This window comes from Triticum dicoccoides, chromosome 4A (genome assembly GCF_002162155.2).
Source record: "Triticum dicoccoides isolate Atlit2015 ecotype Zavitan chromosome 4A, WEW_v2.0, whole genome shotgun sequence".
Taxonomy (NCBI): domain Eukaryota; kingdom Viridiplantae; phylum Streptophyta; class Magnoliopsida; order Poales; family Poaceae; genus Triticum; species Triticum dicoccoides.
Window position 1 is genome coordinate 690656210 of NC_041386.1, and position 13250 is coordinate 690669459.

Here is a 13250-nt window from a genome sequence, read left to right on the forward strand (position 1 = left end):
CCCACGGCCGGGAGGACAGACCGGACACGGTCCGAACAAAAAACGGCCATCCAACCAAAACCTCAAAACCACCCTATATGTCTAGTCTATCCGACACAAAGCTGGCCAAACGGGCGGGCCTGGCATGCCAGCCCGCGAGGCAATAAGCGATTGCACGACGATGTCTCGCTCAAGCTTTTAGACTAGTTGGGCCGACCTATTTTCGCGCAGCTTTCGAACGAATAAGTAAGGGAAATAGGAAGATGCGGGGATCGATCTCCTGGTTGCTAGGGAGAGAGCTCACTTGCGCTAGCCACTACGCGAATGCCTTTGCGCACGGCAAGTTGATGGCGTGTTTTATACTTGAGGCAAACGAAGCCGGGTTTTTCAATAGTTGTTACGGGATTTTTTTTTTCTGTTTTTTCTTTTTGTATTGATAGAGTTTTCTTCATTTTTTATTTGGTTCCTTTTTTTACCTTCTCTAACTTTTTTTTGAACTTTCTTTTTTTCTTCTCCATTTTTTGTTTGGTTTTCTTTCTTCTTCTTCATTTTTTGTTTTCTCCTTATGTTTGATTTTTTTGCACTCTACATTTTTGTATATGTCAAAATCATTTTTTAATAAGTGATCAACATTTGTTTGTCCACATGTTCAACGCTTTTTCAAAAACAAAACAAATACTTGTTCAACATTTTAATACTTATTCAAGATTTTTTAAATACTTGTTCAACAATTTTTAATATTTATTTCAACATTTTTCATATACTTGTTCAACATTTTTTATGCTTATTCAATATTTTGAAATACTAGTTCAACATTTTTCATACACTCGTTAAACACTTTTTAATAATTATTCAACATTTTCAAATACCTGTTCAACATTTTTTTAATTCTTGTTCAATATTTCTTTAACACTTACTCCACATTTTGCAGATACTTGTCCAACATTTTCCCAAATGTGTTTCAAAGAGTGTTTATTTATAATGTGTGTGTGTGTGTGTGTGTAGATTTTTTTTTAAATATAAGAAAAATATGAAAATAAAGCAAAAAAAAAAGAACATGGAACAAAAAAAAAATCTAGGCGGCTGGCCTCCTGCGCGGCTGGGCCGGCTCATCTGGGACTGCCCCGATGGAGAGCTACCCCTAGCTCGCTTAAAGCGAGAAACAGGGGCGCCTCCATGCCTTGGCCTGAAGGTTGAGCATCCGGGCCGGCACGACATGGCCCGTTTAACTTTTTTATTTTTTATTTAGATTTTTTATATATATACATGGCATAAGAAATAGCCCAATAGACCAAAATCGGCCCAAATAACAGCCTATCAGGCCAACAACCTAGCAGGCCAGCGTGCCTGGTGTGCCGTTGGGCCGGCCCACATAGCTCATGGGTCGTGCATGCACTGGAGGAGGCAGCATACGGGTTGGCATGGCACGCCCCGGCTAATAATCATGCCATGGCGGGCCGGGTCGTGGCAGGCACGATTAAGATAGGCCATGTCGGGCCGGCCTGTTTGGCATGCAAATTAACTAAGGAGTTAGTTACGGGATGATGTATTACGAAAGGGTCTTTTACATCTGTGTCCTTAACTCAAACCCACTACTCACATTTGCCCCTAATTGAAAAGCCTGCTAAAAATGCCCCTCCGCCGTTAGGTGTCCTTATAGAAATGCCCTTCCGTGCCGTTTCGGTTAGGTCAAAGGCCTTTGACCGTCTACGAGACGTTTCTTGGACATTTTGCCCCTGCCTCCATGTGTCACTTACATGTGGGACACACTTAGGAAAAAATAAAAATAAAAACACTTTCTCTCACCCCCCCCTCTCTCTCACTTACATATGGGCCCAACTAATAAAATGAAAAATAAAACTTGATATGGGTCAGCCATTGTTCTATTATTTCTGAAATGTTATTTATTAATTTATTTGAGGGCTGGACCCACTAGTCAGCTTTTGTGAAATGAGTGTAATTAGAACTCATAATAGTTTAGGATAATTTGGGATTAGGCTAACTAAAAACACGCCGGCGGCCGCGACGAAGACACGACGGTGATGTACGGGAGGCCGCCGGAGCAGTCGATTGGCTTCAAGATCGGGCTTGTGAGGGTGCGGGAGAGAAGCTTCAGTGGCCTAAGGTGGCCAGAGAATGTGGGGTGTCGGAGAGGATGGGAAGTTGCGAGCTTGAGCGGTGGCGACGGGAGGTGCTCGCCGGCAGAGCTTCTAGAGGAGAGAGGATAATCGGGAGCAGTCGGAGGATGTTCAGGAGGAGATTTCGAAACTCAAGAACCCAAGGTAAGGCTGCAATGCTCACTGGTGGAGGAGATCGAGCGGCGGCGGCGTGACACCGGAGCTGGGGAAGACGAGGAAGGATCTGTCATTATTGGGCAGTTCAATCCAATTAATCGCACCGGGCGCGGTGAGCTGGTGGAGGAGCGCGGCGAGCCAGCTCTAGTGGCGGCGCGAGGACCGATTCGCCGGCCGTCGGATGTAGTTCGCCGGAGACGATGGACAGGGCAGCGGAGCGCGGCGAGCTACCGACCAGGCGCGGTGAGCTGGTGGAGGAGCATGGCGAGCCAGCTCCAGTGGCGGCGCGAGGACCGGTCCGCCGGCCGTCGGATGTAGTTCACCGGAGATGAGAGAAACCGCAAGGTCGGGAGACAGAGCGATAGCTTTTTTCTTTTGTTTATTTTTTGCTAGGCCCCACATGTAAGTTAGAGAGAGATGTGGGAGAGAGGTTTTTATTTTTCCTTTTCTGGGCCCATATGTAAGTGAGAGAGAGAGAGGGGGGTGAGAGAAAGTGTTTTTATTTTTATTTTTTCCTAATTGGGTCCCACATGTAAGTGACACATGGAGGCAGGGGCAAAATGTCTCGTAGATGGTCAAAGGCCTTTGACCTAACGGAAACGGCACAGAAGGGCATTTCTATAAGGTCACCTAACGGCGCAGGGGCATTTTTTAGCAGACTTTGAAATTAGGGGCAAATCTGAGTAGGTGGTTCGAGTTAGGGACAGAAATGCAAATGGCCCATTACGAAACGAGTAGAGAGACTTGCCGGTAACGAGATTGAACTAGGTATGAAGATACCGACGATCAAATCTCGGGCAACTAACATACCGACAAACAAAAGGATTACGTATGTTGTCATAAAGGTTTGACCTATAAAGATCTTGCTAGAATATGTAGGAACCAATATGGGCATTCAGGTCCTGCTATTCGTTACTGACCGGAGAGGTGTCTCGATCATGTCTACATCATTCTCGAAACCATAGGGTCCGCACGCTTAACGTTCGTTGATGACATATTATTATATGAGTTATGTGAGTTGATGACCGAATGTTGTTTGGAGTCCTGGATGAGATCGCGGACATGACAAGGAGCTACAGAATGATCCGAAGATAAAGATTGATATATAGGACGATACTATTTGGTCAACGGAAAGGTTTCGGAATGTAGCGGGTTTTATCGGAGTACCGAAAAGGATTTCGGAAGGCCAGCGACACTTGGTGGGCCTCATGGGCCAAAGGAGGGACGCGCACCATCCCACTAAGGGGCTGGGCGCACTCCAACTCCCCTGGCCACATGCCAACGAAGGAAAGGGGGGCGCCAAGGCAGGGCAGCTGCCGGCCCATCCCCTACCATATCCTCCACTCCTAAATAAGGAAAAGGGGGAGGCGCCTAGGGCAGGAGCCTAGGGTGGCCTTCGACCACCTTGGGGCACCCCTAGGGTTGCCTCCCCTCCCCCCTCCACCTATATATATGTGAGGAGAGAGAGGGGCCCATGATTCCCTAGCCGTGTGCGGCGCCCCTCTCTCTAGTTCATCCTCGTTCATATTTTCGTAGTGCTCGGCGAAGCCTTGCGGAGATAGTTGCATCACTACTGTCACCACGTCCTCGTGCCGCCCGGATCTCATCTACTACTTTGCCCGTCTTGCTGGATCAAAAAGGCGAGGACGTCACCGAGCTGAACCGGAGGTGTCGTACGTTCGGTACTTGATCGGGCGGATCGTAAAGGAGTACGACTACATCAACCGCATTGATAATCGCTTCCGCTTTACGGTTTATGAGGGTACGTAGACATACTCTTCCCTCTCGTTGATATGCATCTCCATGGATAGATCTTGCGTGTGCATAGAATTTTTTTGTTTTCCATGCAACGTTCCCCAATAGACACAATGTACGACTCGTCGCAATTCCAGTGGTCGCAGACAACGTCGAGCATCCCCTGTGTCGGTCATTCCCACCATCTGTTCGGCAAAAGTCCGGACCAAAATCTGTAAGTTTTTTACTTGCCCTATATGCATTTTTGACCAATTTCAGAATGGTTGTATCATTGTGATGCATCTTTAGGATTCTGTGATGACAAATTTGATGAAGGATGGTCAACAACCGCCAAATTATGAAATGGGTGATACCAATTTATCTTTATTTTGTGTTGGGCAATCCTCGCGCACTAAAAAAAGAAGGCTCTAGAGGCAATAGGTCTGATATTCTCAACCCATGAAGATGCCTTGGCGTGAATGCATGGTGGGTCACAAGGATGAATCCTATTTGTGGAACCGAGCAAAGGGGCTCTGAATACTGGGGGGAAATCCATGCTTGGCACCATGAACACAAGCATTATGTGGACCTGCATCCTATTCATACCACCCGTAACAAGAGCTCTCTCCAACATAGATGAGCCACTGTCCAAGAGTTTGTGAACAAGTTTTATGGTTACCATACTCAAGTGGGTGAATGGCCATGTAAGCTTTGCTTCACGTAGTCATCATTTTTATTGCTTGGCTCGTCACATATGTTTTTTGTAAGTCTTGCAAGCAGACCATCTTAACACGGTCAACAATGAAAGCAGAACTCACAGTGTTAGACACGACAACAGTTGAAGCAGAATGGTTTCGAGAACTTTTGATGGATTTGCCAGTGGTTAAAAAACCAATACTGGCTATTCTAATGAACTATGATAATCAGACGACGATCGTCAAGGTAAACATTTAGAAGGATAATAAGAAGACACCAATACATGTGAGAAGGAGACTGAAACCTATCAGGTTTATGAGAAATTCCCGGGTTATAGCATTGGACTATATAAACACATCAAAGAATCTGACAGATCCCTTCACAATGGATTTATCACCAAATGTGATACACAATGCATTGAATGAGATTGGATTGAGATCCACCACATAAATTGTTCATGGTGGTAACCCATTCCCTGTGATCGGAGATCCCGTGAATTAGAACTGATGAGACAGGCTATTGAATAACTCAGAGGAGAATCTTTATTTTATAAAGATATACTCTGTTATCATGCAATTTTCTCCTAATATGAATGACAAGCTGATATTTATCTTAATGTTTTCTAAATGGCTTGGGTAGGCAAAGATGTTGTCCTGCAGAACATATGAAAAGAACACTTCTATATTAGTTAGACTGTTAAACGTCACATGCTGTGAGAGTTGGGTGCTCTCTAATAAACTCATAAAGAGGCCCTGGAGTATGACATATATGCTCCTACCCCTGGAAAAGTTTTCAGCGGTCTAGTATCAGTCAAGGCTTTTACGTGAAACTTGTTTACACAAAACTTGCACTTCAAGGCATAGTCCATTGTTCAAGTTGTCAACGAGTGTAGCGTGGAGTACTATGTTGAAGTTTAACTTAACAGTCTTCAACGAAACACCATATATAAACAATGTTTTGGAACAATAGGAAAACTTGATGTGGGATCTTGTGAGGGATTGTTGGAACTATTGGGCCTAGCCCATTTAGTATTTCAGAATATTGCCAATAATTCATAGTAAATCCTAGAGGCCCATGTGACCATTCATGCATGGCAAGGTGGTGTAGAAAGTTTAGTCCCACCACGATAGTGGAGGAAGTGTGAGATCTCTTTATAAGGTTTGTTTTTCCACATACCACTAAATCTTGAGGAGAGAGCATATTCCCATGCGCTCCTCCTTCTCCGCCCGTCTCGCCAAGCCATGCCTCGCCACGGTGCCTGCTCCTCCTTCGTCATCCGCCTTGCCACGACGCGTGTCGCTGGTTGTCGGATTGAGCTGAGCCGCGCTATGACCTATGCAACATGTGCGCGCTCCTTAAATTTTTGCCACGCAAGAAAAATAAGTTGAAACACTTTGTCTTCGAGAGGGAGACGAATTTGAACAGTTTTGCGAATTGCTTCTCTTCCTCTCCCTAGTGGACGTTTGTTCCTCCTCCTCTCCATGTTCGAGGCCTATATAAGAGGTCCCTCCTCTATGGCCAGAACAAACACCTCCTCGCCTCGGTCCAAAACATTGAGCCGCCTATCTCTTTCCCATCTCGCTCCTCGGCGTACACCATGGAGTAAGACAACATGCCTCTGAAAGGGCGCCTTCTTGTGATCCAATACAGGAGAGGGCGTTAGGTTTATGGGGAGTGGTTCTGCACGACTGCTAGTAGTGATCGACATGGATATGATGTATGTTGCTTATGATCTCAATTGCATGACTAGTTTCAACAATCTGTTGCATGTGTCAGTTATTCTCTCTATCATGTTGATCATATTTTAACAACAATTTTTCAGGATTAAACTTAACAAAAAAATGCCTAAATATTCGACATCCTTGACATTATTTCCTCCCTAGATGCGTCATTTAGAGACTTGGCATGGTTGGCTTTGGTGATATCTGTTGGGCAGCCACTGGCTTCGGGGTTCAATGGATGGGTAGGCGCTATTTGCTTGGCAGTGCGGTTCATCTTTCTTCATTCATTTGGTGAGGCCCATGTTTGCTTTCCTTCAGGTTATATAATTTCTCTCATCCGTGTCGCGGTGAAGATGGGGTCAGACTATCGACCAATTATTTCCAAATTAATCATGCTTTGTGTTGTTCTTGTGCTTGATACTCCTCTTTTTTTTTGCAGGAGCGTTTGATTTTTCGCCTATAAACTGAATTGACCCTCTTCTTTTCAATGCAGTTGTGAGATCTCCCCATTCCCTGATGAGCTTCCCTAAAATATAATTTTTTTTCCGCGAGGTAGAAGTACAAGTTTGTGATCGAAATGTCTTTGGAAAAGAAAATGTGATCTTACGGTCTTGTGTAAACCAAAAGCATGTTCATGATCATGACAGAAAAGAAGAACAAAAAAAAAGTGTGTGTGATTGATCGAACACCCACCATCCGTTCGACTGGGGATTGAGATCGATAGTACTGTACTAGTACCGAGCACAGCAAAGAGGACCCGTGCGAGCAAGCAAACGGCGAGATTCGAGCGGCGCGAGGCGAAAAGATAGACAGACCCGCCGGCCGGCCGGCCCCCTGCGCCGTCTGCTTTTCCGCATGCTCGCAACGGCTTGTGCGCTGCGAGCCACGAATAGGACGAAAGTGACATGACCCCTGCAACCTGCTGCATGCGTCGTCCATGACGGGAGTTGGGAATCCAAGCAGATCCGCCCGCGGCAGGACCGCGTCGAGACGCCGCGTGGCTGCTGACGGGACCCACCCTCCTCCTCTCTCTCTCTCCCACGATCGCGTATTCCCGCTCGACGCATCCACCACTCAAACGAAAGCCGCATCTATCTCCACACTGCTCCCGTTGGCCGTTGCGTGGACGACGATCGTGGCTTTCGGCCGGCGGGCTCCGGCCGCCAGCCGCAGCCGGGATTGTTCCCGCGTTGATAGAGCGGCGACGAGTCCGGGAAATATCGAGATCTTATTTGGCTCCGGTCCGGATTGGTGGTGCACGCACCGCGACCCTGTCCTGCCGGTCGAGCTGTTTTGCCCTGCATGCCCAGACGTCTCTCGCATACACGTGTTGTGATGGTGAGATGGTAACTTGAGCTATTCTTTCACCAGCGCAATATTGACGTGCGGGTACTCAACTGCGCAAATTTTCCATGGAGCAGGAGATGGTTTTAAAGGATGAAACGTGTGTGATGCCAGTTGTGCATACTCCTCGGTGGGGTGACCCCTTTCTCAAAGCATACATCATCATTGTTAGAAATAATCTTAGAGTTTTGTAAACGCGTTGGAGTCTAGTCCGGTTAGGATTCTTGTCATCGTGTGCTGTTAGGTTTAGTAGCTAAGTTTAATAGGATGATCAGCGTTGCCGTGAAATTAGATTAGGAATATAAGTCCGCTAGGACTTTGTATCCGTATGGGTTTAGATCAGGTTAGGTGGGTTGGGCATGTATATAAATATGGGTCCCGATAACTGCCACACGTGTGGTGTATCGGATAGTTGTGTCACACGCCTCGTGTGGCACGGACAACAACCAGCCCACACACCTACGTGTGGGCAAAACAACTAATGCCCACACATATCTTTTTTCCCTCCCGAACCCTCTCACATGCGTGTGTGTGGGCGAAGTTGATAACGCCCACACGCCCGTATGTCAGGCCTCGTACCCTCCTGGTCCCGACGCGACGCGTGACGCCCACCGCGCGCCCGCAGTTGCCATGGTCCAGACCCTCGTCCATGTTCATTTAACTGCAGTTGCCATGTCGCTGAACTACGGTTGCCATGTCGGACAACTGTAGTTGCCATGGTTGCTCAACTGCAGTTGCCATGTATGGTCTGATCTAATGTAGTTGCCATGATTACATAACTTTAGGAGTTGTCACATACTAACACTAGGCAGTTGAGAGAGTTGCCATGTGCTCACAAGCATGCTAGGGCAGTTGCCATGTAAAAAGGAAGAGTTGCCATCTGCTAACGTGCACGTTGGGGCAGTTGCCATGTACGTGCACGTTGGGGCAGTTGCCATGTACCATGCAAAAACACATGGCAACTCGGTAAAAAAGAGTTGCCATCTGCTTACGTGCACACTAGGCAGTTGCCATGTACCCTGCAAAAACGCATGGCAACTCGGGTAAAAAAAGAGAGTTGCCACCTGCTTATAAAGCACACTAGGGGCAGTTGCCATGTGCGCTGCAAAAACACATGGCAACTAGCAGCTGGGGTGTGGGAGAGGAGACGGGCGTGTGGACGAGATGGCAAATGCCCACACACCAGCCCTTGTGCGTGACTGAAAACTGGTGTGTGGGTGAACTGCTAAACGCCCACACATCGGCCTCGTGTGATAAAACGGATGTGTGGACGAACTATGTCACACACCACACACACGCCTTGTCCTACGTGGCACAAAAAATCAGCCAGATTATGCCAAGATTCATGCATATAGTACTGGACGGTGATGGATGCGTGTGGTCGAGATGGTCAACGCCCACACGTGTGGGCGTTAACATTTCCGTATAAATATACAGCCCTGCGTGAGTTTTGTAACATCACCGGAAGAGAAAAGGAGAAAATAAATAAAGAGAAAAATAGAGGCACGACACTTTTGGCAAAAGTTTTTGCGCGTGCCTGTTCATCGTGTGATTTGATGTGATCGATCTTATGGACGAGTTCCAACAATCATTATTCATTAGGGGTTTCAGGGCATCTCTAGTGGCAAACAACAGATGCCATCTCGCATTGTCCCCGGCGACACAGCCCATTTGTCCGCAAAAAAAAGGAGGCCCGACGTCGTCCCCCATTTGTCCTCCCACATTTAGCCAGTCAACATTTTTGCTCATTTTTTTTCCAACCAAAGGCATACAGTTTAAACACAGAAATAAATCATGCAAATTAAAAAAATAGTTTAAATTAGGAATATAGTTTTCAAACACAAATATATTTTTAGAGGACACTGTTCAAACATTAAAAAAAATGAAGGACATCACAAATCTATTGGTTTCCATAATGTATCCACAAAGGGTCTATGAAATCATGGAGAAGTATGTTCTCTGCGCAACCGGATCTATCAAAATCAACATTTACCCAAATCATCTCCATCATCCTCCACAGCCATGTTGCGCATCACATGTGTAGTTACCACCGCCCGCAATATCTAAGGATCCCAGGTAGTAGCAGGCCCATAAAGAAAAGCTGAGCGAGCTTGTAGCACCATGCATGCCCTCCTGAAATATCGGATTGGCTGAAAAAGAGGCGCAATACAGATCAACATGGACCTTTGCCTACCCCGATTAATAGTTATCCTGCCCGAGGTAGAACCCTTGAGGTTGAGAGCATGCACATCTCCCTTCTCCATTGCTTCGATGATACTCATCATGATTCATAATCGTCAGTATCGCCATCCAATGATGACGAGTCAATGAACTCATTTTAAGTAAAACCATCACATGTGTTCTCCAGATATGTGAAAAGAAGTGGTCAAACAGTGTTAAAACATATGGTGTCTGAGGTGGACGACATCGGCTAGGACGTACTGGGGTAGCATGCAGGACAGCAGGCGTGTTTATGGGTGATGCTTGGGGTGGGCATTAGACTACGGACATCACTCGTGTCAGTGTTCGAGGTGGGCACAAGATAGTGTTTGGTTTTTTCTTTTGACCGATCAGTGACCGGAACGTCCCGGACTTGAGGGGTTTGGTTTGACTTTTTTGACCGATCAGTGACCGGGACGTCTGTCCGGGCATATAGGATTTGGAAGCCAGGCAGTAGATGCTCTCATATCCTTCTATCCATAATGTATCCAGACAGACATATACGGCAGTCTAGGGGAGGCCCTTGGAGATGCCTTTAGTTTTGCCCTTTTTGATGTACTACTAGTGTTATTTGCTCATCCATGTATAGGTGTGCAACGATCAAGACGTTTGGCGCCGTCCCTCCCGTTCTTTTTTTAGTAATCAGAGATAGGTAAACACGCAGAAGATTTAAGCTCGGCCGAAGAGGACGCTGGTAAAGCGATTGATCCATGAAAGGGGGACAGGTGGACTCGGGCGGAACCCACATCGCGCGCGCTGCGGAGGGCGTGGCGAGGCGAGGCCGGGGAGGGCGCGACCCGGGGCAGCGCGATGCGTAGGCCGGCCGGCAAGCAGACGCCACCTCCCCCCGCCCGGGCCGCTAGTCCACATGCACGCGCCGAGGCCAAGCCAGCGACGTTTCCGTAACATCCTCCGCTAGTCCACATCCTCGTGCCTGATTGCACTGCATTGCACACGCAGTGTGTGGAGGTGGTGCAAGCGCGGCACCGGCAAAACAGCCATCGACCAGCCCGTGGCCGAATGGCGAGCTGACAACGCACCACCGTCGTCAGTCGTCGGATGATGCAGGTTCAGCCACGATGATCCAGGCACGAGACTGATCACATGAGTGATTGATGAATCTCCCTGCCAAGCAACAGTCCACAGTTGCGGAGATGCTACAGTACTAGCTTGGTGATGATAGCCTGACAGGTAAATAGAAATAGCGCGCGAGATCTGGATGGAAGAGGCACGGGACCAGGCAGGGGCGCCCAGCAACGGACGCAGCTTCAGTGACTTTGTGAAGCCAAGTCACGCAGCGCCTTAGCCCACTATATCAGCCACTCATTGTACATCTGATGAACAGGATTCACTCAAGGCAAAAAGGCCCAGTCTTGGTAGTTTTCATTTACGGTGATGTGAGTAAAGCAGTGAGGCACTGGACACTCTCCAGGCAGTGAGGCACAAGTCACGCAGCGCCTCTCGCCTCTCTCTTTCTCAGGCTCTCGAAGGTGGCGCTCCCGCCAAACCTTCGCCGCCGCGCGGGAGAACTGGATGACACCCCGCCAAAACACCTCGCCCCGCCTCGTCTTTTTCGCTGAAGCTGGGCCTTTTTTTGCCTTGAGTGAATCTTGTCCATCAGATGTACAATGAGTGGCTGATATAGTGGGCTAAGGCGCTGCGTGACTTGGCTTCACGACGTCACTGAAGCTGCGTCCCCCAGCAACGCCCCGCACCACATGCTTCCAACGCTCTGCTAGTACTACTCCTAGCTACTCACTCCGTCCGGAGATACTTGTCATCCAAATGAATAAAAGAGGATGTATCTAGATGTATTTTAGTTCTAGATACATTCCTTTTTGTCAATTTTGATGACAAGTATTTTCGGACGGAGATAGTACTACCTAGAGTAGTCCGGCGCTCTGGTAGTGATAGGTATATTCTGCCCAAATCTCTCGGAATCCTGCACAGTATTATAAGGCCAACTCCACCACACGATCCCAAACGGACGTCCGAATTGGCTGGATTTTGTCCGTTTGGGGAGCCGATGGGTTCGCCCGTGTCTGGTTGTGTCCGTTGGGTCGTGCGTGCGCCCACCGCGCGGCCGCACCCCAAATCGTGTCCGGGGTGGACGGAAATAAAAAACTGAATGAAATAACTAAAAAAAGCAAATAAGCGCATTTAAAAAAAACATAAAACATATATAGGGGTCGGGCACAAAACGGCCAAGTTTCAACGGCCACTTAAAAGGCCCAGTTTCATAATTAACATAATAATAAAATAAAAAAAACTCCTCCGGCGCGCTCTTGCCGCGCCCGTTGGTGCCGTGGCCGTCGCCGTCTTCACTGGCCGCCGGTGTCGTCGTCGTCGCTGACGAGGTCGACGTACTCCGGCGGCGTCCAGAGGTGGGGCGACGGTGCGTGGTAGACGGGGGCGGGCTGGACGGCCGGAGGTGCCTGCACCACCTCCTCCCGTGGCGACGCCTCCCGCTCCGGTGACCGCGGCGGAGTGGGCACCAGTTCACGCCCAGGTCGGCGGCCATCTCCGGCGTAGTGCAGGACCAGCCCCACCCCTGGCCCAGCAGCTGCTCGAACGCGGGCGAGTCCTCCTCCATCGGCTCCTCCGTGACGGCCGCCAGCTGCAGCTCCGGGAACGCGACGTCCCCGGCGGCAGAGAGGGCGATGGCCTCCTCCAGGCCCTCCCACTGCCGCTCGTCGTGCGTGTTCATTGAGTCGTCCATAACATGCTGCAGGAGACGGGCCTCCTCCTCCGCTGTCATGCGAGGAGGGGGAGGTGGCGACGGAGACGGGGAAGGCGACGGCGTGGGCGTCAGGCCGCGCACCCGCGTACGCCCGCGCGGCTCTGCATGTGGCCTCCGCGGCCCCGACACGGTGCCGGCGAAGTAGGACGCGCGCCGCACGTCGTGCTTGTCCTGGAGCCATGTGTCCCACAGCGGGGAGTCGGGGGCGTACCTATGGTCATAGTACAGGTCGTTGGGGAGGAGGCGGCGGCGGCGGTTGATCTCATCACGCCGTGCACGGCCGGTCGCCGGCACTGGCGGGGATGGGGACCCGGTCCGAGGAGAGGTGCCATCCGTTGGGGAGGTGGGCGTCGCTCCACGGGACCGGCGTCCTCGTCTCCCAGTACCTCCGGCACACGTCCGCGCAGATGTACTTCCGGTCGCGCTCGCCGGAGGACCTAGGGGCAATGGTGAAGGGGGCCGGCGCGGGGGATTGACGGGAGGAGTGCGCCGGTGACGCAGGGGCTCGACGGGAGGAGCGCG